General features: G+C 38.9%; 1 long non-coding RNA gene across 1 annotated transcript; it reads left to right on the top strand.

The window, feature by feature from the left end:
• LOC125008325 lies at positions 1-22746 on the top strand. Its single transcript, XR_007112872.1, has 2 exons — positions 1-166; positions 21401-22746. It is a non-coding gene; the product is annotated as an uncharacterized LOC125008325 (long non-coding RNA).
• Positions 22747-24075: the final 1329 nt, after the last annotated feature.

The following is a 24075-nucleotide window of genomic DNA, read 5'->3' as shown; positions in this document are numbered from 1 at the left end:
TTGTGGCTGCAGGCATTGACTTGAGTCGCTGTGTGTTTCCGAATGTAAACATGCAGTCCTGTACTGTAAGTGTCTATGGAAAGCTTTTTTTCTTTTCTTTTTTTTTTTTTTTCAATATTCCTGGGAATTCCCATGGGACAGGAGACTGGAACAAGTGGAACCTTGTGTATGTATTATAACAGCCACTATTTTCTTCAGTGTGAATGGAATGCTATTCAGGAATGATGTTGGATGGGAGTAAGAATCCTCTTGTCCCGTCATCCTCTAGTGTGCTGGTTGTCATGCTGGTTATGATGAAAAATACTATTCTGAACTCTGACTTGTTTATGCTTCCACAGTCACTGCAGCTACAGCGTCACTGGGTCTGAGGCTTTCCATCTGTGCTTGGTCGGTTATGGTTGTGCATTTGATTGTAGACTACATCAGTGTTTGGTCTGGATTACCTCTACTTCTGGTGCTTTTACCAATTCCGTGAGGGTTATCCTTTTGGTTTGTGGCTGAGGTCCATTCTGTGAGTGTCACGTGTTTTGATCTGTGTTCAGTGTAGCCGTTTCATGTTTGAAATTCTCATTTCCTGGAATGTCCATTCTTCTATGCATTGGAAGATCGACCAGATTGCAGGGAGCCTTTGTTGGTTTATCTCTTAAAGGGGGAGGTGTTACGTCCCTCTGGATCTCTAGTGTTGCAGCAGCTGTTGGGTGTGGGTAAAGACAAGTAAAGATGTTACCATGTTTCAGATCCAGAGGATCACGATGGCTATTCATCAATATCGAGTATGCAAACTTTGGACTTTCATACCAGATAGTTTGAGCTTGTCCAGTTTGATTCTGAAGTACAGACTTTGGAGGAGAGGACCTACGATGATCATTCTGAAAGCGTACCAAGTCCACACAAGTCACCTCCCATACATTCTCAATAAAATGGGCGCAGCAAGTACACATTGAAGTATTTGGGCTGTACTTATGTGTACTTGGGCAGCGCCTGACTAAGTTTCACAAGAACATAACACAGACAAGAGCATGTATAGATAAATGGCCCCTGAACTACTATTTTATTTATTTAGTGCCAATGACAATACAAATTGTCTCAAGGCGCTTTACAAAACCCATCTGAAACCTCCAGCACAAACCTTTTATTGTAAACTCTGATTTCCACTTGTTGCGGGGCTTGGCTGAGTCACAACATGATAATGTGACCTGATAGTTATGGTGCATGTACACTGTTAATCAAGCCTTCTCAATTAAATGTCACACAAATACTTGCATTATGTGTCAGCGTGCAATGGTGTAGGTGGTCATACAACACCAAGTTACCTCCAACAGAATCAATGATGTCTCATTATCAGATGAGTCACTGCTGTGTCTAATCAGTGACAGAAAATGATCCACTGAAATATTAATCAGTAATTTGAAGGTCGCCTGTTCACTGCAAACAGAGGGATGGGCCTCTCTAGGTCTTTGGCCAAGTATGATTTCACATTTTGTTATTTTAAACATTACTTTCATGTTGTGTGTGAGAGAGCTACTGTGTAATGGAAGGAGGACAAAATACTATTATAATTAGATACAGAGCATTCATTCAAATCGCATGTATTTTTCAGCACCGCTGTAAATCTTATGGAGTATGAAACATGTATGGTGCAGCTGAAAGATTGCCCACCAGATACAGTAGGTTAACAATAGCTTATTAAAGATAAGTTGTAATGGTTGTGGATGAACTGAAACTATTGAAGCTTTAAAGCTAACATGTTTTTTTTCCTTTTCTTTTTTTTTCTTTTTTTTTTCTATCCATCTATCTAGAATCTATACTTTAGATACAGATGACTCAGACACCCGACCAATACATATTTGATTGGTGGAATATCTAAGTTTGAATGATCTTTCATTTATATATATTTGTCAACAGTGCCCCAGTAAAGCATAAGCACCCACTCAGTTACGAGGCTGCATTGAATTGTATTACGACACATTCAAGTTCTACTCAGTAATTATGAGTAGCAAGCGAGGGTCAATTACTTTTTTATGATGTGTTTATATGTAACCTTGTAAAATTTTGTTATAGGTGGGACATATGAATAGCCTAAATACAAAAAAAAGTTAAATACAGTAAAAAGACAATTTACAATTTTAGACAGTTTATACTGACTTTGGGATGGTTTTAATATTTTTTTTGCCTGACAAGGGTCACATTACTAAAAAAGAGCTTGTCCTCCACATACAAAGTGAAGCTGCCTACTTGGAACTGTGGTACTGAGAATCTCTTGAGTTTGAGTTGAGTTTTTTCCATGAAACATAATATTTAATGAAGTATATAATAGAACAATAAACCTTTATGCTCTGCTGCTCCAGAATCTGCATTGGCTGCTTTGTCTGAATTTGACCCAGTGGCAGACCCTAATCCCCAGCAGGTATAGATACTATAGCATGTAAATCAGAGAAATGTGAATAAGACAACTACTAATACATAATTTACATAATACTACTCAGACTCACTCAAGAGTGGTTAATGCAAAAAAAAAACAAAACAAAAAAACAAATTTGGTTTATTACATTAGGCACCTACAAAAACACTGAAAAACAAAGAAAAACATCATAACACACAGTTGTTTAAAAAAAAAAAAAAAAAAAGTGCAAATGAAAAATCCCGGGGGAAGAGGGGTCCATTTCGATATTCCTTCAAGGGGCCCAGAAATCCTAGCAGCTTCCCTGATGGCTAAGTATTTATGACATTATTTGTACGGTGTAGATCAATACTGAAGATAGGAACACATTTGGAATTATGAAGTGAACTAAAAAAGTGTTAAACACACCTGAATATGTTTCATATTTTAGATTTGAGCCACCATTTAGGTTTGATTACACCGTTGCCACCCTCCTGGCAATCTTTTCTTTTTCAGTCTTATGAGAGGGTCACCTTGAATGGCTTTCCAAGAGTTCCCAGAGGTGTTGTAATAATAACAATAAAGAAAAACTGATTCAGATTATTGTGTCCAAACTTTTGAGAAATATAACCAGGTTTTCAGTATGATTAAGGTATGAAAGTCAGCCAATTGCACACTTAACTTTAGTCGTCTTTAGAACTTTTGGTTCCTTCTAATGAGATAAATCCTGTTGTATTGTTATTTCTTTTTGTTTGTTGCATCATTTACATAGTCAAAAGCTTGTTTTTAATGTAGCCGAGTGGTAAACTCATAAATATGCAATTTTTCCTGCAGGCTTTGTATAGCTCTCAAAGTGGTTTAAATGTTAAGTAATGCATTATTGTATTATTTCTTTTGAGTGCAACAGAGTCTGTTTGTTAAATAAGTAAAGGCCAGTTAACAGTTTCCACATGGTCGATGTAAATTTCGACATCGGACTATGTTTCCAAGAATCACTCTGTCACTTTGCAAAGGTAGGATTTAGTGTTAATGCATAAATGCATAACTGAAAATGTATCTACAGGACATCTAGCAAACATAGGAAGTCATACGCCGGTCTGCCACAACATTAAAACATCTGACAGAGTCAGTCAAGTCACATTGACAATCTTGTGACAGTTCAATGTTCTCCTGGGAAACGTTTGTACATGGCATTCGTGTGGATGTAACTAAGACATGTACCACCCACCTAAACCAGACCAGGCACCCCCATCACCGGACACCCTAATTGGGCAGTTTAGGTTTCTGCATTGACACAGAAACTATGGTGACAGTGCAGACCCTGTGCATACCATAGCGAGGAAAGGTAAACTGGGGAAGTTTGGACACACAAACATTCGTATGACTCGTTTTGGCGAAATTTCAGCGAAGGTTTCAGTCGCCATTGTTGGAAGTGAGGCAGGAAACAAAAATTAACCCAACTAACAAAAAATAAATAAATAAATAAAAGACACAGCGCCTACTAGCATTTGGGTGGTGTTGTTACAGATCAAGCAAGACTGACAAATGCACAAGTATAAATGGCTTGCACCGGTGCAGGCAGCGTGCAAAAATGCGTCTAGGTTGCACAGTAACCCATGTACATTCTCTGATAAGTCAGAATTGATTCGGATGCACCAGGTAGAACTACACAATATTAGGAAGGTGGTCATAATGTTATGCCTGATTGGTATATATTAATATAGAAGTTATACAAATAATTATCATAGATATAACATATCCTAAATATGCCTCCTTTTTCCCCAAGTTCTGCACTAAGTTGAGAATGATTTCTGCTTTCTACTTTTTTTGCACTAGTTTGTGTTTCACGCCATATTGGGCTCGTTTTCAGTAACTTGGAACATCGTGCAAGAAGGAATGTGTCATTCTGGCAAATGCTCTTCCGTTTAGGCGTTGGATTAACTGTTTTGCAAAAGTGACTTCTGTTGAGAAATATGCGCCCGGATGATTGAATAGCTTACTGTGAAGAGGATAGGACACAAACAACTAATTTCGCACATGCACAAAATTACCTGGACAAACGTGTAAATGAATGACACAAGCAGGCATGTATGCCTCAAACACACACAAGTGTACACACACATACCACCTCAGTAATCGCCAAAATGGCAGAGGGTTGAGGAGATTAAAGAGAGGGCTGCGAAGTTTCAATTCTGTCTCCTCCTGATAAAGATCAGTCCAGGGAGCTATCAAAAGAGGAAGGGAGGAATGGTTACTGAAGAGAGAGGGAGGGAGAGACTGTGGGAATTTACTGTTTTTGTGTCACAGGTTAAAGAATGTTGCACTAAAATAGACAATCTGGCTAAGAGAAGAACACAAAGAGTCAAAGATAAGAACAAACGGCAACAAAGAAAAGGTGAAAGAGCAGAAATTCTCCAAGATGCTTTCAAACAAAAGGAACCCACAGTCATGAAGAGAAAGAGAAGATTAAATATTAACATTGCTTGTCAAATGACTAATTTTAGTGGCCCTTCACTGTAAATGCTCTTCTACTGCTCTTGCAGCATATGCCATTAAATTACTTTATTTCTCTCAGGCACGTTGGAATCCTGGATCTCACTTTAAGTAGCTCATGGAGGCAGCGACACAAATGCATAATGAAGAAGAACAAGCGCAGAAACAGACGTAGCAGGCCTCACGGTAATGGATCACGGTAGTGGATCAAATTACAGTGGCAAATTAGGAGGTAAGGATGATGTTTTTACAATTGCTGAACAACTTTGAGAGTGAAAAATCTGCACAGAAAGTGTTAAGTGGTGCCATTAAAAGCAGCTTAAGAGTAAAAAAAAAATGTGGTTTTACTCACTGTTTTATATTCAATGAAATGTTAAACAGATACTTGTAAAGAAGATGAGATAAGCAATAATGGCCTGGGTTATGGTCCTTCCGATCTTGATTTCATGTTACACCATGTCAAAAATGAAAATCAAAGGCGGCCAATCACTGCATGAAAATGTGGGCCAGTGTGGATTATCGGTTTCAGAAAAATTAGAAGGTCAAAGTTGACACAAGACACTGCTGATCTGACACAAAAAATCTGATATGAACTTCAGACAGAGCCCAAATCCTGCCCAGTGACTTGTATCTATTATAAGATCACTCCAAATGAAGACCCAGTTTTTCCTGCAGCTACTATATAGAAAACAACTATACAATGGGCTCCACATCCCTGAACAAGAATAGAGATGACTCCAAGGGTCAGAGCTGCGGCTCCCTAAATGAAATTAAACAAACCGAGAGTAAAAGATCAAGTCAGAGGGGGGAAGAAATGTTCTGTATACACCTAGAAGCTGGGGATGAAGTCGAGAAAGAGAGACAAAATGAAATCCAGAGGAAAAAAGAGTTAGAAGGCTTGGCTTGATGATTCATTCATGTGTTTAAACCTATTTTACACCACTGCCCCTGTTCATTCCCCAACAACAATAGGTGGTAATTTCCCCCCGTGTTGATAAATTACATGGCTCTCTCCGCGAGCAGAACGCTATTATGAGAACAGGCAAATGCTACTTAAAAAGAAGAGGGATGAAGGATGGAGCGAAGGAGGGCAAGAGGCTGGGAAATGAAGGGTTGGGGGGAAAATAACAAAACAATGTAGCCGAGTCTGTGGGGTTAATTATGCAGTCAGAATATGAAACAGACAAATGCTACCTATAGATAAAGAAAGAAACCAGCAACGTTGTTGAGAGGGCAGGAACAAAAGAAAGGCGGACGCTGACTGTTAATCTGGAAAAAGTAAAACAAAGGCGAGAATGAGGAAGAAGAGAAGACCTGCTGAATTGCGCGGGCGTGCTAATTACTAACTACTCACTACCAGAAACATCAAAGCAAGAGAGACAATGGGAGACAACAGGGACTATTTTAAATCCAACTGTGTTCCTGAGCCTCCCAGCGCGCGCGCACACACACACACAAACACACACAGAGTTTACGATGGCTGAGAGCATAATTAAAACGCCTTGAGGCAGAATCAGTCAGGAAGGTGTTTCTGTCGCCGTGTATCGAATGTCTCTGCAGCCCACAGGGTGTGTGTCCCCGACATGTGAGGTCGTGGTCGGAGGTTTACCTCCGTTGCGTAACGTCCACGGCTACTCTACTTCCCTCTGACACTCTTCCTGCCACTGGGCACTGACTTATGAAAAGATGTTAGCAACATGCTTGACAAGGATAAGGATGTTCAAAATGCGAAATTATGTTGGCACTCAAAACGCATATGTCCACACACAACATTTGTCTCCAAATGGCAATAAAATAAGCAAGTATGAAAAAGTGACGCAAGTATTAAAAGTGTAAAAAGTGTCTAATGTCTATTAAACAGTGCTTAAGTTTAGTGCTTTATGAGGTTTAGGAGGCTCCAGGGGAAAAGCTTATGAAGCAGTTTAGACAGCAACATCCATTCAAGTCCTTTAATGTGACTGCACTAAAAATCTCAATGAACAAAATGCAAAGGGAATAAAACGGCAAAAAACAGATACAAAATAGACATTCTGTACTGAGAGAAAAAATATAGCAAATAAATCAAATCCAGTTGTATACAACAGTGCAATGTAGGATTGCCTGAGCTTTACCCAGTAGGGTGCAGACAACTGTCAAGCTGGTAATATATTTATTTTTTAAAAACAATGCATTAATGCAAAGACAGCGATCAATAAGTTCACATTTAAATCAACAGAAAAGCCAAAATACTGTTTTTCCTCCAATCATTACAGCAGCTTTTTGTTTCTAATTCCTTATAAGCACATCATGCTTTAGTCTGAACCTAGTTTTGATCCAGGGTGATTAAAATGACTGCATTACAATGTTACCACAGACTTTTTAGAAAATTTAGAAATTAGAAAACCGTCTTCTGTTTTAAGGGACTGAAGCCATTATGACATTTCTTTCCAGGAACAGCACATACAAAATAGTTACAGAATTACTTCTATTTTTACTTCTCGTGCCAGCAACAGCATTGACGGGAATTAGCGGCAGAGACCATATTCCTCCAGTTTGAGCCTCCCTTCATTGGCTCCCTCTCTAATCCAGAATAGAATTTTAAATCCTCCTCCTTACATACAAGTCCCTCAAAGACTTAGCTCCATTGTATCTTAAAGACCTCCCTGTGATCCAAGTGATCTGTTGAGATGATGGTTATTTGAGTTGAAAAGTAGAAGGAGAAGTAGACCCTCAGCTCCCAGTTTGGGTTCAGAAGGCAGATATCCTCTTCTAAGGTTAGGCTTAGGATTTTCTTTTTTGCTAAAGCTTATAGTTAGGACTGGCTCAGGTGACCCTGAACTATCCCCTAATTGAGATGATATAGGCCTAGGCTGCTGGGGGGAGGTGATGCACTGAACACCTATCTTCTCTCGGCTCTCTCGCACTGAGCTCCTGTCCTCTAATTTCTTGTCTGATTTCTTTTCTATTTATACTCATGCAATTTTCTTCTCTTCTTCCATCTCTGTTCAGCTTTAGGCAGATGGTCCCTCAATAAGAGCTGAGTTCTGCTCAAGGTTTCTTTCTGTTAAAAGTTTTAACATTGGTGCTGTGAAGTTAATTAGCACCTCCACCCGATTAAATGACTAACTGAACTTGGACAATCCAAATCTTTGCTTCATGGATTTGTTGTGATCGAAGCAAAAAAGTGGGATAAAACCATATATAAATAATATCAGATATTTCCTATAAGACTTGTCTACATGCTTTATTATGAAAAATAAAAAGTGCTCCTTATACAATTGCTTTATCCTCTGTTATATGAAGTAATCTGCCGCTATCTTGAAATGGAAATATGGACAAACGCCACATTTAGAAACTGAAAGACCCTTCCAAATCTAGAATTCAGTCTTTGTACCGGGTGAAGCTACAGGGTGAGAGGACACACAGTGTAGTGTGTCTGAGGGGACATTTTAATCTATCAGATGTCTGCTGTGAAGATAACAGATTTAAAAAAAAAAATAAAAAAAAAATAAAAAATCCGCAGCCTCTCCCAAATGAGACTGCAGTGAATGCTTCAGCAAAAGGTCTAAATCAGTATAACAATACTGCCAGCATCATCTTCTCAGCGGCTTGTCACAGCGTGCTCTGTGCTTTGTTTTCCCCCAACGTCCCTGTGGTTTTGGAGTTGTTATTATTACACAACAAACTGGGACAAAATCCAAAAAAAAAAAAAAAAAAAAAAAAAAAATGCTTAAAATGTGTCCACCGAACGTTATGAAATGCTCATAGTCCTCCTTCAAATAGATTCAGTGTGTTAGCACAGAGCCTCCATTAACTGAAGACCTTCATTTTAGTCTTTATCACCATTACGGCGGAAGAAAGCTTCATCAAACCATAACTTCTGAAATAACCTTATTACGGATGCACTTGGGAGTCCTTAGATCATTTGTTATATTACTTTTCGGTGTCTACCCGCTAAGCCCTTGACACAAGCCATTCTACTGCTACTGTACATCATGTCGCTGAAATAACTGTGTGTTTTACTGCTTAAGTGTTTGAGGTGCTGTCTCATTAGTGTACTGTTTTGTTAATTTAATGCTTCTGGAGATTGTGTAAGTTATCCTGCAACATTATTTTTATTTTATTTTTATTTTTCTGCCTATTTAACCCTTTTTCCCCCTTTTTTAAATTTAACAATGTCAGTTTAAGCCTGTGTTCACATCTAGGTTGTTGTTACAAAGCTGGACTGTTTGCTGCTCATGTTGGTTCGCTAAGGTTGGAAAGTTATTCTTAGGTTTCTTAGGCAGTTCCTACATAAAATAGCTTTGATTTTAAATGCACTGAGCTTGTCTGTGTTTTTTTTTCCCTAAGTTATTTTGGTGCATTTGATTGATTGGGTTAAAATACCATCATTTTAAAGCAACAGTACAACCTTATGATTATATATGAATGTTTTATGCACATAACTTAGATGCTTGACCAAACTGAATCAGACTTCATATACAGAACACATGTACATGAACCACAGTAAGACATTTCCTTAAACCTTATTTTTATGCAAAATTTTGACCAATCACAAAACTGCTTTCAAAAATATAGTGTTGTCAGAAATGTATCTCAACTGCTTCATGAACCAAAGCCAACTGAAGCTTAAAAGTGTTATTCCCCAGATCTTAACGAAAAATAAGTGGAAAATCACAGTATTAGATAAGTAATTTTTGAAATGCAAACCACTTTTGCAAAAATAAAAAGATTTTACACAAGTAGCCACCTAAGTTTAATCAACGGCCACTGAGCTTCTTACGAACCTTTCGTTCATTGCAGTATGAGGGACTTTTACCTCAAATGACATTAAACTGGATCAATCTGAAGTGCATTAACCGAGGTAATTAATTTTCTCTACTTCTATATAGAGAAGTGCAGTACTTGACTTGGAATGACTGTTCATTAGGAAATTAATTCCATTTTCAGTTTTGGCTGAGACTGGCACATTTTTCCAGAAATATGATTTTTTTTTTTGTTTGGTTAATACCCAATTTGCGATTATTACTATTAATAAATCTTGAATACCCATCTAAAGCCACAATTATATCACAATGATAGCACTAAATGGACTGTTTAATGTTCACGTGTTCTTTTACTTATGGAGAACTTTTACTGCAAAGTTCTCAAGGTCACTAAGAAAAATCCTCCTCAAGAGAAAATATATAATTGTAATATCTGCCAATTTCAATGCATTATAAAAAGGATAAGCTATAATATACATTTTTACACATGTTATATTATGTATGGACCAGTTTTTCTGATATTTACTCACAGAACCAGATTTAGGAATAGGGAAACAAATATATCAAGTTTTGATTTATTTATTCTTTTTTTAATTTAGTGATTTATTCCTAACATGCAAATGATATGTATATATATGAGCAAATAAACAAAAATTATAATACAAATAAATAAATAAATAAAAAAGTAAAATAAATTGAAATAAAATGAAAAAGCAATAAAAATAAAAAAGCAGCACAGTAATTTCACTTGCATGTCCGAAAAGGGCTGGGAAGATGTACAACAAACAACGCCTCAGAGAAATATGAACATCGCAGGAGGGTTTCAATCAACTTGAACAGTCGATTAAACGTTCTCTTAGCTTCACCTCAGATGTCAGTCTTTTGCCAACTTGTAGCTGCTTAATTGGTCACGTTGATATTTTGAAATCTAAAGATGGAAGTAATACTGTGTCAAACGTGAGTTTTCTAAGCGTCTTCCTGTGTGTTGCTCTATGAGTAGTAAAATTTTTATAACATGTCCTCTGAGAGTGTATCTCTGGTGGCCTCAACTTTGGGCAAATTATAAGTGTGTGAACGTGTGCACAATAGCTTAACTGTCGTAAAATATAATGCCATGTGACTGCGAAGGCAGAATCATGTTTTAAAGATGAGCAACACCAAACCATGTTGCTGTGTGTGGACATGAAAACGCAAGGGAAATCTGTGGATATCTCCCCCCTTGTGTTTTATCGCGCTCCCTGAGGGGAATGGCTTCGTACAAATACAACCCTCCTCTGGTACCGCACAAAGAATAACCCACAAAAAAGAATATATTGGATGTACAAACTGCAACACTTTATTAATCTTAATCTTTTCCCACCTTCCCTACCTTAGATGTACACAAACAAACTGATAATGGAGTTATGAATCAAGAAGAAACTGACATTTGTTGGAGGCAGCAACTTGTATTCCACAGTATCAACCAAACAGATACTACATACAGTATGTTCATATATTCTATTTGACATGCATGTATACTTACTTTGGAAGACCTGAGTATACACAGTCAATAAGTCAAAGAAAGTCTGAATATCATACATAAGAATAATCTCGATCAATCATAAGAGGGAAGGGTCAGAAAGTTTGCCAGTGCAGAGCATAGACTGTGAATAAAGATGGATGACAGAACAGCTCCTCTAAAGTGAAGCCAAACAAAGTAGAGCTCCCCCTGGTGACTGGCTGTGGTATAGGTCGTAGATCATAGCTCTGCCTTCTCCATGTTACTGGATGGGACTTGGGTCAAACTAAAACACTAAAATACATGTTTGGGGCTCCAAACTCACTCAGTGCAAGGAAGTGGGGAAGCATTGTCCATATTTATATACGGTCTATGGTGTCAAGGAGGAGACAGCCAATCATAATACATTTAGGGATTGACAGTTTGGATCTTGGAACCCGTTGGCGTGAACCCATTAATCTCAACTACTGATGTTCGATACCAACGATTGATACGAAACGATCTGATACCGATGCAAATACACCTAACGTGTCTAGTCAATAAAAAAAAAACTTTTCAAATCATAGCTGCAGAATACAGGACATCAGAGTAATTTATTTATTTGAAACTAGGAAGTGTATTAGTGGCCTCAATTACAATATAGCCGAGGTAATACAATAACAGAAAAAAACAGTTTGTCAAAACCTAGATTTTAAAATATTCATTTCACAGTTAAAGCAAATTACTTACTTTATTAGCCATCTTTTCTAGTATATGTCTTTAAAGTTTCTAAATGACTTACATATCAAAAGTATCGACATAAAGATCTAGTATCGACATTTCAGTATCGATCTGCATATCACTCATCTTAATTTACGATTTAACATGTTGGTGTTGAGTCCTGTCTTTATTATTTTTATGGTTGTGTCTACTAAGGTACTTGGAAACCCTAACAGATGTAAATATGAGTGTAAATATATGTAAATATAGTGTGAAAACGTGTCTACCTTGGTGTTTAACTAATTTGCAGTGAGGCAAATGGAAAAGAAAAAGAAGATACAGGGAGATACGCGGTGATGTGGCAGAATACAAAACAACATGCCTGATATCAAATCTCATATCCACCCCATCACAGATAATCTCCCAGGCCCCTCGCCTAGAGCCAGACCACATCAAGCTGGGTATATACCTTTATGATGAGATATAAATTCACATCCTACACATCCTTTGAACGCCTTCTCATCTGTAATGCTGGACCAGCACTGCCGGCAGAATTATTTTTCCTCCAGAAAAAAGGTACAAACACATATGAGCAGCACTGCATATTGCCTTACATCCCAGTAGACTGATGAGAAATCTGAGATTCTCTAAGCCATTGGTGGCTTCTTACATTACAATTAATCTCAAAGCAAATCTTTAGGCTGCAGATACAGCAGATAAACGGCATGTAAATGAGGGCCTGTCATCCGCGGCCCATACATGACTGTTCATTTATTACACAGCAACAAATACAGTGCTGTCACAGGACTCGGTCTTGGCAAGCATTTAAATCAAAAGCACAATGCCTGAGGGACTGTTGTGAAGCAGACAACAGCTGCATTTATCATTTACTTATTTAAAACTGTGAGCATATTGCAAGCTGGAAACCCATGCGAGCAGACAGCCAGCAGTGTGTCAGCGTCATCGTTTGTACACTGGGGCACCGAGGCTCAGCAAACCACTCATAATACATGATGTGTATGCAATAAATGTAAATCGTTTCGTTTTTTTTTTTTTCTTCACATGTAAGAGCAAATCAATCAAGGCACATGCTCAGCCGTGGGTAAAATCAAGAAGCAGGGCGAGTAGCGGGCTTCGAAACCTCTTGATAAGGGTCTGGGTTTCAAGATCCAAGATATGCCATAGCTGAAGTTGGAGCGGTCTCTTTGCTGTCCTCAACTTCTGTCATTCTCTTTATTCCACACTCAAACTTCTGAACCCGTTGCTGTTTTCTCTCGCCCCAGATCTCTTCTCTCGCTTTCGTCCCTCTTTTTGTCCTCTTCTGTCACTTTACATCTCTGCCGACTGTCTCTGCCCTCGTCTTGCATTTCTCTGTCTGTTCACATCGCACAGGCTTCAACTTGGCATTTTCACCTCTTCCACTTTCACACTTTATGAAAACAACTAAATCAATCTCAAGGTCTCCCTCAATACGTGTGTGTATAGGTTATTCCGATATTTTTTGTCATTCCTCTCAGGTTTGTAGTGATGGAGAAAACACGCATTTATATATATTTATATTAGCATGTGTGTGTGTGTGTATATAAATACAGACCTTATAGTCGTGACTCCTTTGAGTTAAGTGGGAAATGGAATACTCTGTGGGCGAGTGTCTCGGCTGCACATTGTCCCTCAGGCTGTGGCATTTATCAGCGTATTGGCCAGTCAAGATATGTTATTTACTTCTGTGACATATTCAGAGTTTACAGTTGCCATCCTGCTTTGTGTTTGTCTGTCGTTTGAGGCTGAAATAATTAAGTTCAGCTCAGTTCAGCTGGTACGTTATTATTATTATGACACAGCGGCCCCATATACTGCCATAGCAGAGGGCGATGGAATGAATAACGCTCGCTACAGAACAATAGCCATCAATTATGTGCCGATTATCTACGTACAGTGTCATTCTTCTTTTTGGATTGTTGCCCTTTTCTCTTCATTTGCAGCAGTAATTGAATTTCTCTACTAGAGTTGGTTAGAGTTGGTTTTTTTTTCTGCCAAATAAGACTTGTGTTGACTGAATGCATCACACAACTTAGTAAGTATGGCGTTCATGTTACATTTGAACCTTAGCTTCTGTTATTTCTGCTAAGAATTAAGACATTTTTGTGCCAAAAAATAATAATGGTGTCATCTACCAGTGTACGAGTAATGTTTTGTTTGGATGAAGGATCACCCACCCCTGGCTTTATTCATGGTTTATACCTCAAATCTAACTATTTGTAAAGACAGAACACATCGAGGAAAGGTTAACTAACGAGGTCTGAAGATACAAACATTTGTATGACTCGTCTTCAGTGAGATTTCGGCAAAGGTTTCAGTCACTAATGTTGAAAGTGAGACAGGAAGTACAAAGTGAAGCAGTAATTCACTTTAATGGCAAAAAAACACAAGATGCTAACTAGTGTTTGAGTGGCGATAATCCTTATCCTTTTGTGTACCATTTACCACCAAAGGATAACAACAAATAAGTAAAATAACCTCTGTTGCGTTTCCTTTTCATTAAACATGCAATATAATACAATAGTATAGTAAGTATACTGCTGATATGTCGGTGACTGGCTTTTATTTAGGCCACCTGCTTTCTATAGCACAATATGTTTGCCTTCAGAAACTTTCCGCCTTAAAACTCAAACATTAAAGTACAAATATTTGGTGTAGAATATGGTGATCCAGGGAGAATCTTTCTTGACATCGAAAAAGGGTCCCTATAAATGTGATGAGATAAAATACATTTCACATGAAATCAATAGGAGATAATGTCAGAAATGAAAGCCAGATCTTCCTCTTGTACCAGTGTATTCATGTTTCCAGATGACTGTTCTGTTTTTAGAGACCCCAAAAAGACCATTAACTCCAATATGTCACCATAGCACGCAAGCTAAACCCTTGAGGGATTACTCACCATTTGATGCACTACCACAAACAAATGGCCATAATTCCATCATATGAGCTGTGGATATTAAAGGTATAAGTACCCTTCCTGGTACACACACTATGTGCATTGTCCATGTGATCTCATTATTTTCCCAAAAAATTGCAGGGAAAGGATGGAGTGAGTCCACTCAGTCCTGTCTGTGCATGTTAATCTGTGGTACATTGCACCAGCGGTGGAGGCAGACAGTATGTCCGTGTTTCTTAGAAATGTTTGAAAATAATAAAATAAGCTAACCGTGGCCGACTTTATTTGTGTCTCTGAGTGAGATGGATGCTTTTCACCAGTCCACACAAACAAGCACAAAGCGTCCAAGATGAGACATTCATCAATCTGACCTGTACTGAATCCAGCTGAGTGAGATATCGGCATCTGACCATTTAACTTCAGCCACGGTCGAGACCAAGATAGAATCTGCCCTTTCTAGAGGCCGGCCGCAACAAATCCATGGAGCTCTGTGACAATTATCGACAATCAATGACTATTTACCTGCCATTCACAGGGACTGAATACTGGCATCTGAATAAAACCAGTTACTTTGTATAAAAGGGTAGGTAGGTGTGTACGTGGGAGAATTTTATTCATTTATTTTGTCTCTTGACAAGGGCAAAAGTAAAATAGAATATAATCAGTAAATTGATTCTCAGGGTTATTAATGGATGATACTCATTTGGTCATCATGACCGTATTGAGTCGCTTTATGCATCACTGAAAAGTCCTTTTGCCCACAGTAACTTTGACGGTGGGGAACAGAGTCAGACTCCACAATGGAAGTTGTAATAGTGCCCCACTTAAACTCTATGTGGTATTCGTAAAAGCTGATGCAGCACGTGTCACAGAAAGACTGGAAGCTCCTTGCAATACTGGTGCAAATTGTTGAGCAGCCGATGCTGTATTGGTGATGACTCAGCCGAACTTTAACGACCACTTTAACAAGTGACTCAGTTAATTTTACGGACACGGGTTAGCCTTAGTCTGCAGTGTGTCCGGGGAGTCCGCTAACTGTCCTTGTGTCCTTAGCAGCAGCCAGTCGATGGTCTCATCGCGTCCAGATCAATGTTGTGATTCCTGATTCAATACGAAGATTCAAATCAGTTAACCGGGGTGATTCATGAGATGACCAGTTCTACAAAGCATGGGTTTATGCTTTCATACATGCACAGTTAGGCCATCAATTAAACTCAATTTATGCTTTTGTGTCCAATCTACACCCCACAACACAACTTGACATGCACTAGAAAACATATTGCGACAATGCAACAACTTTGATTGGTCCAATATGTATTTCCTCTAAATGGCCAGGCAAGGACCAACAAATTCTCCCTTCTTCTGCCTTATACATGCCATCGAGTGAGCAGACTAGCTGCTACAGGATGTCAGGTGCTGGAGTATCAACGAACTGTCTGATCCACACTCATTCATTCATCCATTTTCTGGAGACTTTCCCAGCATCTGAAGAATGAAAAGGAAGAATAACAAGCTCCCGTGTTTATGTTTCAGTCTGTATTTGTTAAATCATATTCTGTCATTGGTCAGTTAAAGCCAGCCTACATAGTCGGCTGATGCCCACTGTGCAACAAACAGAAAACAGCACGTACACATGTTGTTGTAGATGAGCAGCAGTGCTTTAAAAATAAATAAATATTGGAATAAATATACACAAAAAATAAATGAAAAAAAACACACACACTTGGTGAGCAGTAATGCGAAATTGAGTAGTGCAATGACCTAACATTGCATACAAGAGATGCATTTGGGTGCAAATTTGGCAGTGAGGTGGGTAAAGTACAGTGCACAAAATGACAATGACTCATTCACCTTTACATCCAATTATTTTATTATTCTTGTACATATTGTGTGTGTAGTTTGTCATATATTATGTGTGGTATGCTGTGCCTGTACATTGCTGGTCTAAAAAGTCAATGTACGGTGCATAAGTAAATACCAGTTCACATTTGTGGCCACTGTATATGAATTTCAGTTAAAGTGCACACATCGAGAAGCTGGAGGCATTATCTTGTGTTTGGTTTGATGCAATGACAAAAGCACAAAGGCAAAAAAAAAAAAAAAAAAAAAAAAAAGCTTACAAAACAAGATGCACCAACTTGAAGAGATTATTCTCACACAAATACCAAGGCACTCATGAAAATGCAGCGAAAAACACACACACACACAAACACGCGCATTCTCCTGAAAAGTGCTGTCGGCATAAACAAATCCAGCACATGAGGTACAGGGAGGAGCGACGCACACGCATGAAGACAGGACACTGACTCTGTTTGACAGAGCAGAGGATGTGTGTGCGTGTGTGAACCTGCTGTGAGTGCAATTGAGATTCTAAGGTCACAAGCCTCGTAGAAAAAAAAAAATCACGACAAACTGGAGACTTACACAAACAGGGCAACTGGGGAGAGGAGGGGAGGAAGATGAACAGAGAGAGGATTTTAGCAGAGGAGCAGAAATGCAGAGAGAAGGAAAGAAAAAAGTGAGATTAATGGGAAAGAGAATAGGGTGGTGAGTGAGAGGAGTGTGGACCAAGAGAGGGAAAAAGCAGCGGCTCTGTGAAGAATAGGTTAATATACCTGTAGAGACCTCCGGTTTCCTCCCACCCTCCAAAGACATGCCTGTTAGGTTGATTGGTGATGCTAAATTGACCCTGAGTGTGAGTGCGAATGGTTGTTTGTCTCTGTGTTAGCCCTGTGATAGACTGGCGACCTGTCCAGGGTGTACCCTGCCTCTCACCCAATGACAGCTGGGATAAGCTCCAGCAAACCCTAGACCCTAGTGAGGATAAGCAGTAGTAGAAGATGAGATGGTAGTAGCATGTGTCATGTCACATAATATTTGAGTTTTCTCATTGGTGTCCAACTCTCCTCATGTCACAGATCACTTCCTGTGTGATTACATGCCCCGCCCTAATGTGTTGCACCTGTGTCTCATTGTCTTCCCTCTTTCTAGTATTTAGTCTGTGTGCTCCCTACTCCCTGAGCCAGTTCGTCTTTGTCAAACATTCCAGCAATTATATTCAGTTTGTCTTCTTGGGTTTTTGACTTTGCATCAGAGTTTTGGATTTTGTTTGTGCCTTGCCTTTTTTTTGGCCCTGTCTGTCTTCCCTACCTGCCACCTGTGCACCGAACCTGCTTTCTGATTAAAGGACTGACGTTTTTGGAAACGTTATTGTCTAACGTGCAAAATTTTCAAATTCATTGTTTTGGATCACTAAATATGGAACACATTGAGGAAAGGTTAACTGAGGAGGTTATTTGGCATTGTTGAAAGTGAAGCAGGAAGTAGAAACAAAAATTAACCTGATTGGCAAAAAATACACAGGACTAGCATTTGGGTTGTGTTTATATGAAGTGAGCCACACTGATGAGCGCACCAGTATAAATGGCTCGCACCGGCGTGGCTGTGTGTGTAAGTTAGGGTCCCCCGATCCAACAAATGAACAAACCAGAATATAACAAACATTAACACAAACGAAACACATCCACAGTCATGCACATGACTACGACTACTGTATTTCTTGCTTTCTTACTGCATTTCAGCGCTATTTTCCAAAGGCGCTGTGCAAAAAAGTTCATTGTAGAATGATAAAAACAGATGGATACGCGATAGCAACAATTAATATGACTTAGGGTCATGTATAATATAGTCTATATATTGTATTTAGGTAGATCACTTAAGTTTTGTTCATTGTTAAATTAAGCCACAAAAAGTGTGGCCACTCCTGATGAAGGCATTTCAATTGATAGCGAAGAAGTTCACCAGATTCTCTTAGGTCAATATCCCAATTAGACATAAGCAATATGTGTTGGCTTGACTTTTAGGATTGGTTTGATTTATTTGGTTCAAAACGTGGGCGGTAGAAGCCGTGGATCACATCTTCACTTTGTTGTGTCATACAGTTTTCAACAGCAAAATTAATTATTTTTTTAAAAAATTCATTATTTATCATTATTTATTAATGTTTTTCAAAATTCACATTTACACTTTAGATAGAATATTAGTCCCCTGGTGTGTTTACACTATGAGAAATAGCCCATGATTTGAAGTAGTGGAAAACATAAAAATATGTTTCATATTTTAGACTTCTCAGAGTAGCCACGGTTGAAATGGTCTTAGGTCTCTATAAGTGAAATCAGGAGCAACGTTATTACATACAGATTTGTTTAGTTTGTTGGTCATTTGTTGTTACATCTGATGAGGCAAGATGTTCTAGCATATCTAGGTTTAAAAGAAGTTCTCAGGGTTAACCAAACAGACTAGTTCCCGGTTCTTTTGACCTTCCATACCTTCGGTAACACTTTTGAAAACCTCTAATACAAAAAATATAAAAAGATAGTTAAAAAATAACTAAAAGTCACGATTTGCAATTGTGAAAAGCCACAAGAAATGGAAACAGAACTAAATATATTAGTATATTATTAGTAGATAGTACATGTGTCACCATGGTTACCAAAGAATTTAATTAACGCTGCTTGTGCGATTGATGATACGGGATTGCTTCTTGAACAGTTCACTGACTCCTAATGGAATTTTGTTTTTGAATTGAAGCTTACATATCAGGTCTGTTGTGAGGAAGGATCGTTGTTTGCTTTTCAGTAGTGCGATAGTGATCAAAAGTCTTTTGTCGCTTCTTCCGGCCCAGATGATGCACGCACAAGATGGACAAGTGGACAAGAGTTTGTTTGAGCCAAACCACAACAAAAAAGAAAAAACATAGTAGCTCTAATCTGAATCATTGTGTTTTGTTAATTACACTATGTTGCACGTCAGACAAGAAGTAGTAGAAATAGTTGTCTCACCAGTAATTAAAACAGTGTGTGGGTGAATAAAAAGATGAGGAATTGCTTTGTTTAATTTAAACAACTGAATGTAATGGGAGACAATCAACAGGGAACTCAGGAGAACTCACTGTGGTGAGCTTTGTTGCTTATACAGTTATACATGATCGTATACACACATAGCACTTTTCCTGACAAATGAAACACTTCCACATTATGTTTTGTAATCTTACAACCTGTCATCTGTCCAAGCAGTCAGCTATTGGTTAACAAAACTGGGGGTTGTTTTTTTGGTGACATGCATTCCTTTTGAAGTTTAAAATACGTTGCCTTGAGAATTGAAGTGGTGTGTTTTCTATATGTAGGGATACGTAATGATTATGCCTGGTTATAGCTAGTTATTAGACTGCCAGTGTCTCCACAATTATGAGACTCTTTGTGCCTCCAAAAGTAAATACAAAATAAAAGCATCAGAATTACACTTTATTTTCTTACCTGTGTCTGTGTCTGCACTGTCGGACTCTGTTCTTTTGTACTTTTTTCCTCCGAGTACAAACTCACTGTTCACTTATTTTTAAAATTTGCTGTGGTGCCGGTGCAGCTGCGCAAGCAAACAGTTGAACAATGTAATTGCCAGTGAGGAGGAGCCAGCTACATGTGAGCTGATGGATCAAGAGCACGAGTCAGTTTCTAATGATGTGTGATATGTAAATCAAAAGAAGCTTTTTGGGGGGATGTACGGAAATTCTGTAATCGTCAATTTGGCATTTTTTAATTTTTTTTAAGTGTTGATTGTATATCGTATAGGCCCTAAAACTAACATACAAATATGCTTACTCATCGTACATCTGGCAACATATGCAAGAAAAGAAGTTCAAGTTGAGAAACTGGAAAGCTGTGGAGAAAACAAATTCACAGGAGCAAACTTTCTCCTTGTCCCTCGTATCCAACTCCCTGTCACAAGTAAGAAAAGAATTAAATGATACGTTCTGGTATTTACTTTAGTCTAAACTCTTTCTCAGAGATAAGTGGGTGTGACTCTGATGGATTAGAGAAACCTGAAACTCTTAATAGAACCGTGCTTGCCTTAGATTAACAAACAAAATGTGGACTTATTTTCTTCTTTACATCAACATGGGGTAGATTGGAGATGGCGGCGGTGTGTTGCTGAACTGATTAGACTGACTTCTCCGCGCCTTCTCTCGGCTGATTGACAACACGGTGCTGCAAAAATGCAAATTAGTCGACTGTAACTCCAAATCTGGTTTGATTTGTTTGTACTTGAACCAAAAAGGTAGAACACACTCGAGATGCCTCAGGCACAAGGAAACCTTTCAACAATCTTGATAGGCATGTACAGGCAGAATAAAATGCGGAAATGTTGACTTTTAGAAGGTTTTTGTTCAGTATTTAACAATCGTTTTTTTTGATTTGGGGCAATCTACAAGATGGGCAGGGGCTGATCCATGTTGGGACGTGACCAGAATTGGCTCAGTGGCCACTTAACTGTTAAGTGATGCTTCACAAGCAGAAAGAGAGGAGAGAAAATTAAGTCGGCCGTTGAAACATGACTCTTGCGTGTGTAGCAACACACATTATTTTACCTTTTTATTGGACATGGAGGCTATCCAATGACATGAAGGAGCCACAGGCTTAAGTCCTAACACAGCAACAAAGAGGATTTTTTTTTTTAAACTCTACGTTGGCTAAAGGTCCAAGAAGAAGATGAGGCCTTAGAGCAGTACCCTGTCGACCCTTAAGATCAAAATGTAATATTCTCGCTCTATACACACTCCTCACCTGCTCTCTCCCTCTCTCTCCTTGAAGTGATCTATTGGTCCCAGTCCAAGATGGCGGACGTCAAGGCAGTCACTGTGGCCCATTGACCTTGCCTTGAAGCCACTAACATCAACATTCAAGGGTAATATTTTAAACACATACAGACCTATACCCCACCAAGTAATATTATTGTCTATAGTAATATTCAGACTCTTTCGTGAATACCTACTAATACTAAAATGCATTAATGACACACAGCTCCATAATAAGGCACCGGTGTCTGTGGAAATTCTAACATAGCAGTAGTGAGAGGTTGTCATATTTAGCTCTAGTTACAATGTGGAAATGCAATCAGCAATATCATGCACACATTAACACATGAAACAGTTGACTATAATTGTAGAACCTAAATGTATGTAACGTAATGAGCTTATTTCAAATACTTTATACCCAATTTCGGAATCCACTTTCATCAGCTTCGTTTGATGTGAAACAACAATTTGGATCATTTGAGGAGCCTTACATCAAGGAAATGAACGCCTAAGCAAACATTTCACGCACCTTGATTGCGATCAAGCAATAGCTACATAGCTGGTAAATACGCCAGTGAATGTGAAGAATGACCAGCTAACCAGCTGATTCCTGTCTGATGTTCGATGTGTGTGCTCGCCCTTATTTTACGAAGTAAAACTTGTTGTTCTTATCTGAGCATTGCAGTTTACCTTGTTACCTTGTTAACATTTAGCCCCAAGTTCCAATGTGAGTACATCCTCTGGCAGCTAGTGAGGCTGTAGAATTATTCATGTTCCATCATGTTTGGAATAAGCTTAACAACTTCTGACCCTAACCCTATTTCTGACCACACCACTCTGTGTGGTGTGGAGGCTGCAGCGCCTCTGACTGGATGAACTTGAGGAGAGTGGTGAGGATCATCGGGACCCCTCTTTCCTCCGTTCAGGACATCTCATCACAGCGCTGCACGTCCCGAGCCCGTAACATCGTCAGTGACCCCCACCATGGACTGTTCTCCCTGCTGCCCTCTGGAAAGAGGTTCCGCAGCATCTGCTGCAGGTCCACCAGGTTCTGCTACAGCCCCTTACCATCAGACTGTTGAACTCTTAACTGGACTCTGCTCCACACTACAGAAATTCTGTACATAACTGAACATACTTTTTTACTGTCATTCTCTGCACCGATATTTTGCACTGTTAAACATTTTTGCACTGTGATACATGTCACCCTATCCATCTACATTGTTACTACATTGGTAATTTTTATTACATTGAGTTATGCAACGTAATTTTGTTCTGTATATACCATGTGCATACAAAATGACACTAAAGTTTGTCTAAGTCAAAGTCCATCAAGATTATCAAAGATTTTACCCTCACTGACATCTACTATCTTGTTGTTCTATGTAGCCATTATCATCACCATTGTTAGTTTAAGGCTTCAGAGTAAATAAGGTAGGCCTTAGACTGTTGAACATATTATTTTGTTAACATACACTATATATCCGAAAGGTCAGGAATGCTCTGAGAAATAAGAACAGATAAAAGCCACTTGTCACTTTTAGAGCTCAGCAAACCCATCTATTTTGACAGTTGGGAATCAAAGAAATACACCATATATTTCAACCCTGTAGACATGGCAATCATATCCCCAATGTGTGGGATCAAAGTTATGACCATGGCCATGCACACTCCAAAATCCTACACCTCCTGCATAAATCCCGTTCACTATCTCTTTCTTTTCCGTCACTCAAGTCTTGAGGTACTGGATTTTTATTTTTTTCACATCATGCCATCATCTATCCTTTCATACTCTCTCTCTCTCTCTGTCTCTCTACAGTGGTTGGTAATTAAAGTGGCCAGGGCCATTCCATTACCCTGGGGGTGGGAGACTTATTCAAAGGCTGCCAAGATCAAAATGAAAACCAATTAGCACTGGGGTTCTGTCCTTTTATAATGCAGTGAGAGACAGCCAGCTTATTGGTTGGCCTCTGTCTTTTTCTCAATACATAGAGCACTTGCTAGCAGGCTCAGGTTGGATTGGGGTTAAAGAAGAATGGGCAGAAAGAAAGTGTGAATCGACGAGCTGTCTGTATCGGGTGTCATCGAAGAGGTGCTTGTAGGGCCATATGCATACAGAAAGGACACCCGTGAAGTGCTAATCGGAGGGCAGTGCAATTGCTAAATCCGATTGACGTCAGAGGGTTTTTCAACCTTGAACACAATCTTAGCCAAGTGGAAAAACAATGGAGGATATAATGGTATGTGAGGGTTGAAGATTTTAACACAATGTATTCATATATTCAAATAGCTGAAGGCTGGTTTGCCTTAAGGCACTGACCATAGTTTAGTTCGGGGGATATGTTATACTCATAGATGTTGGTTACTGATCCAATTGAAGAAAGGCATGGGAATTGGATTAAAAAGACCAAATGTGTTTATTGAAGACATTCAAAGTTATGCTAGTGACTCTGCAAGAATAATGGTAGCTATCAAAGGTTTTTCTCCGATTTGTTCCACGATGCTGAAGTTCCCCATGACCAATTATTTCAACAAGACTGTATTTGGATGATGGGGGGAAGCTAGAGTATCTGGAGAGAGCCCACACAGGCCCAGTCGGCTGATGGATTCGAACCCAGAACCTTCACACTGTAAGGCATCAGTGCTAACCGTCCTGGAATCCTGCAATCTTCCAGAAATCAATCGACACAA

This window comes from Mugil cephalus, chromosome 5 (genome assembly GCF_022458985.1).
Source record: "Mugil cephalus isolate CIBA_MC_2020 chromosome 5, CIBA_Mcephalus_1.1, whole genome shotgun sequence".
In the NCBI taxonomy this organism is placed as follows: Eukaryota; Metazoa; Chordata; class Actinopteri; order Mugiliformes; family Mugilidae; genus Mugil; species Mugil cephalus.
This window is presented reverse-complemented; position numbering and strand designations above follow the sequence as displayed.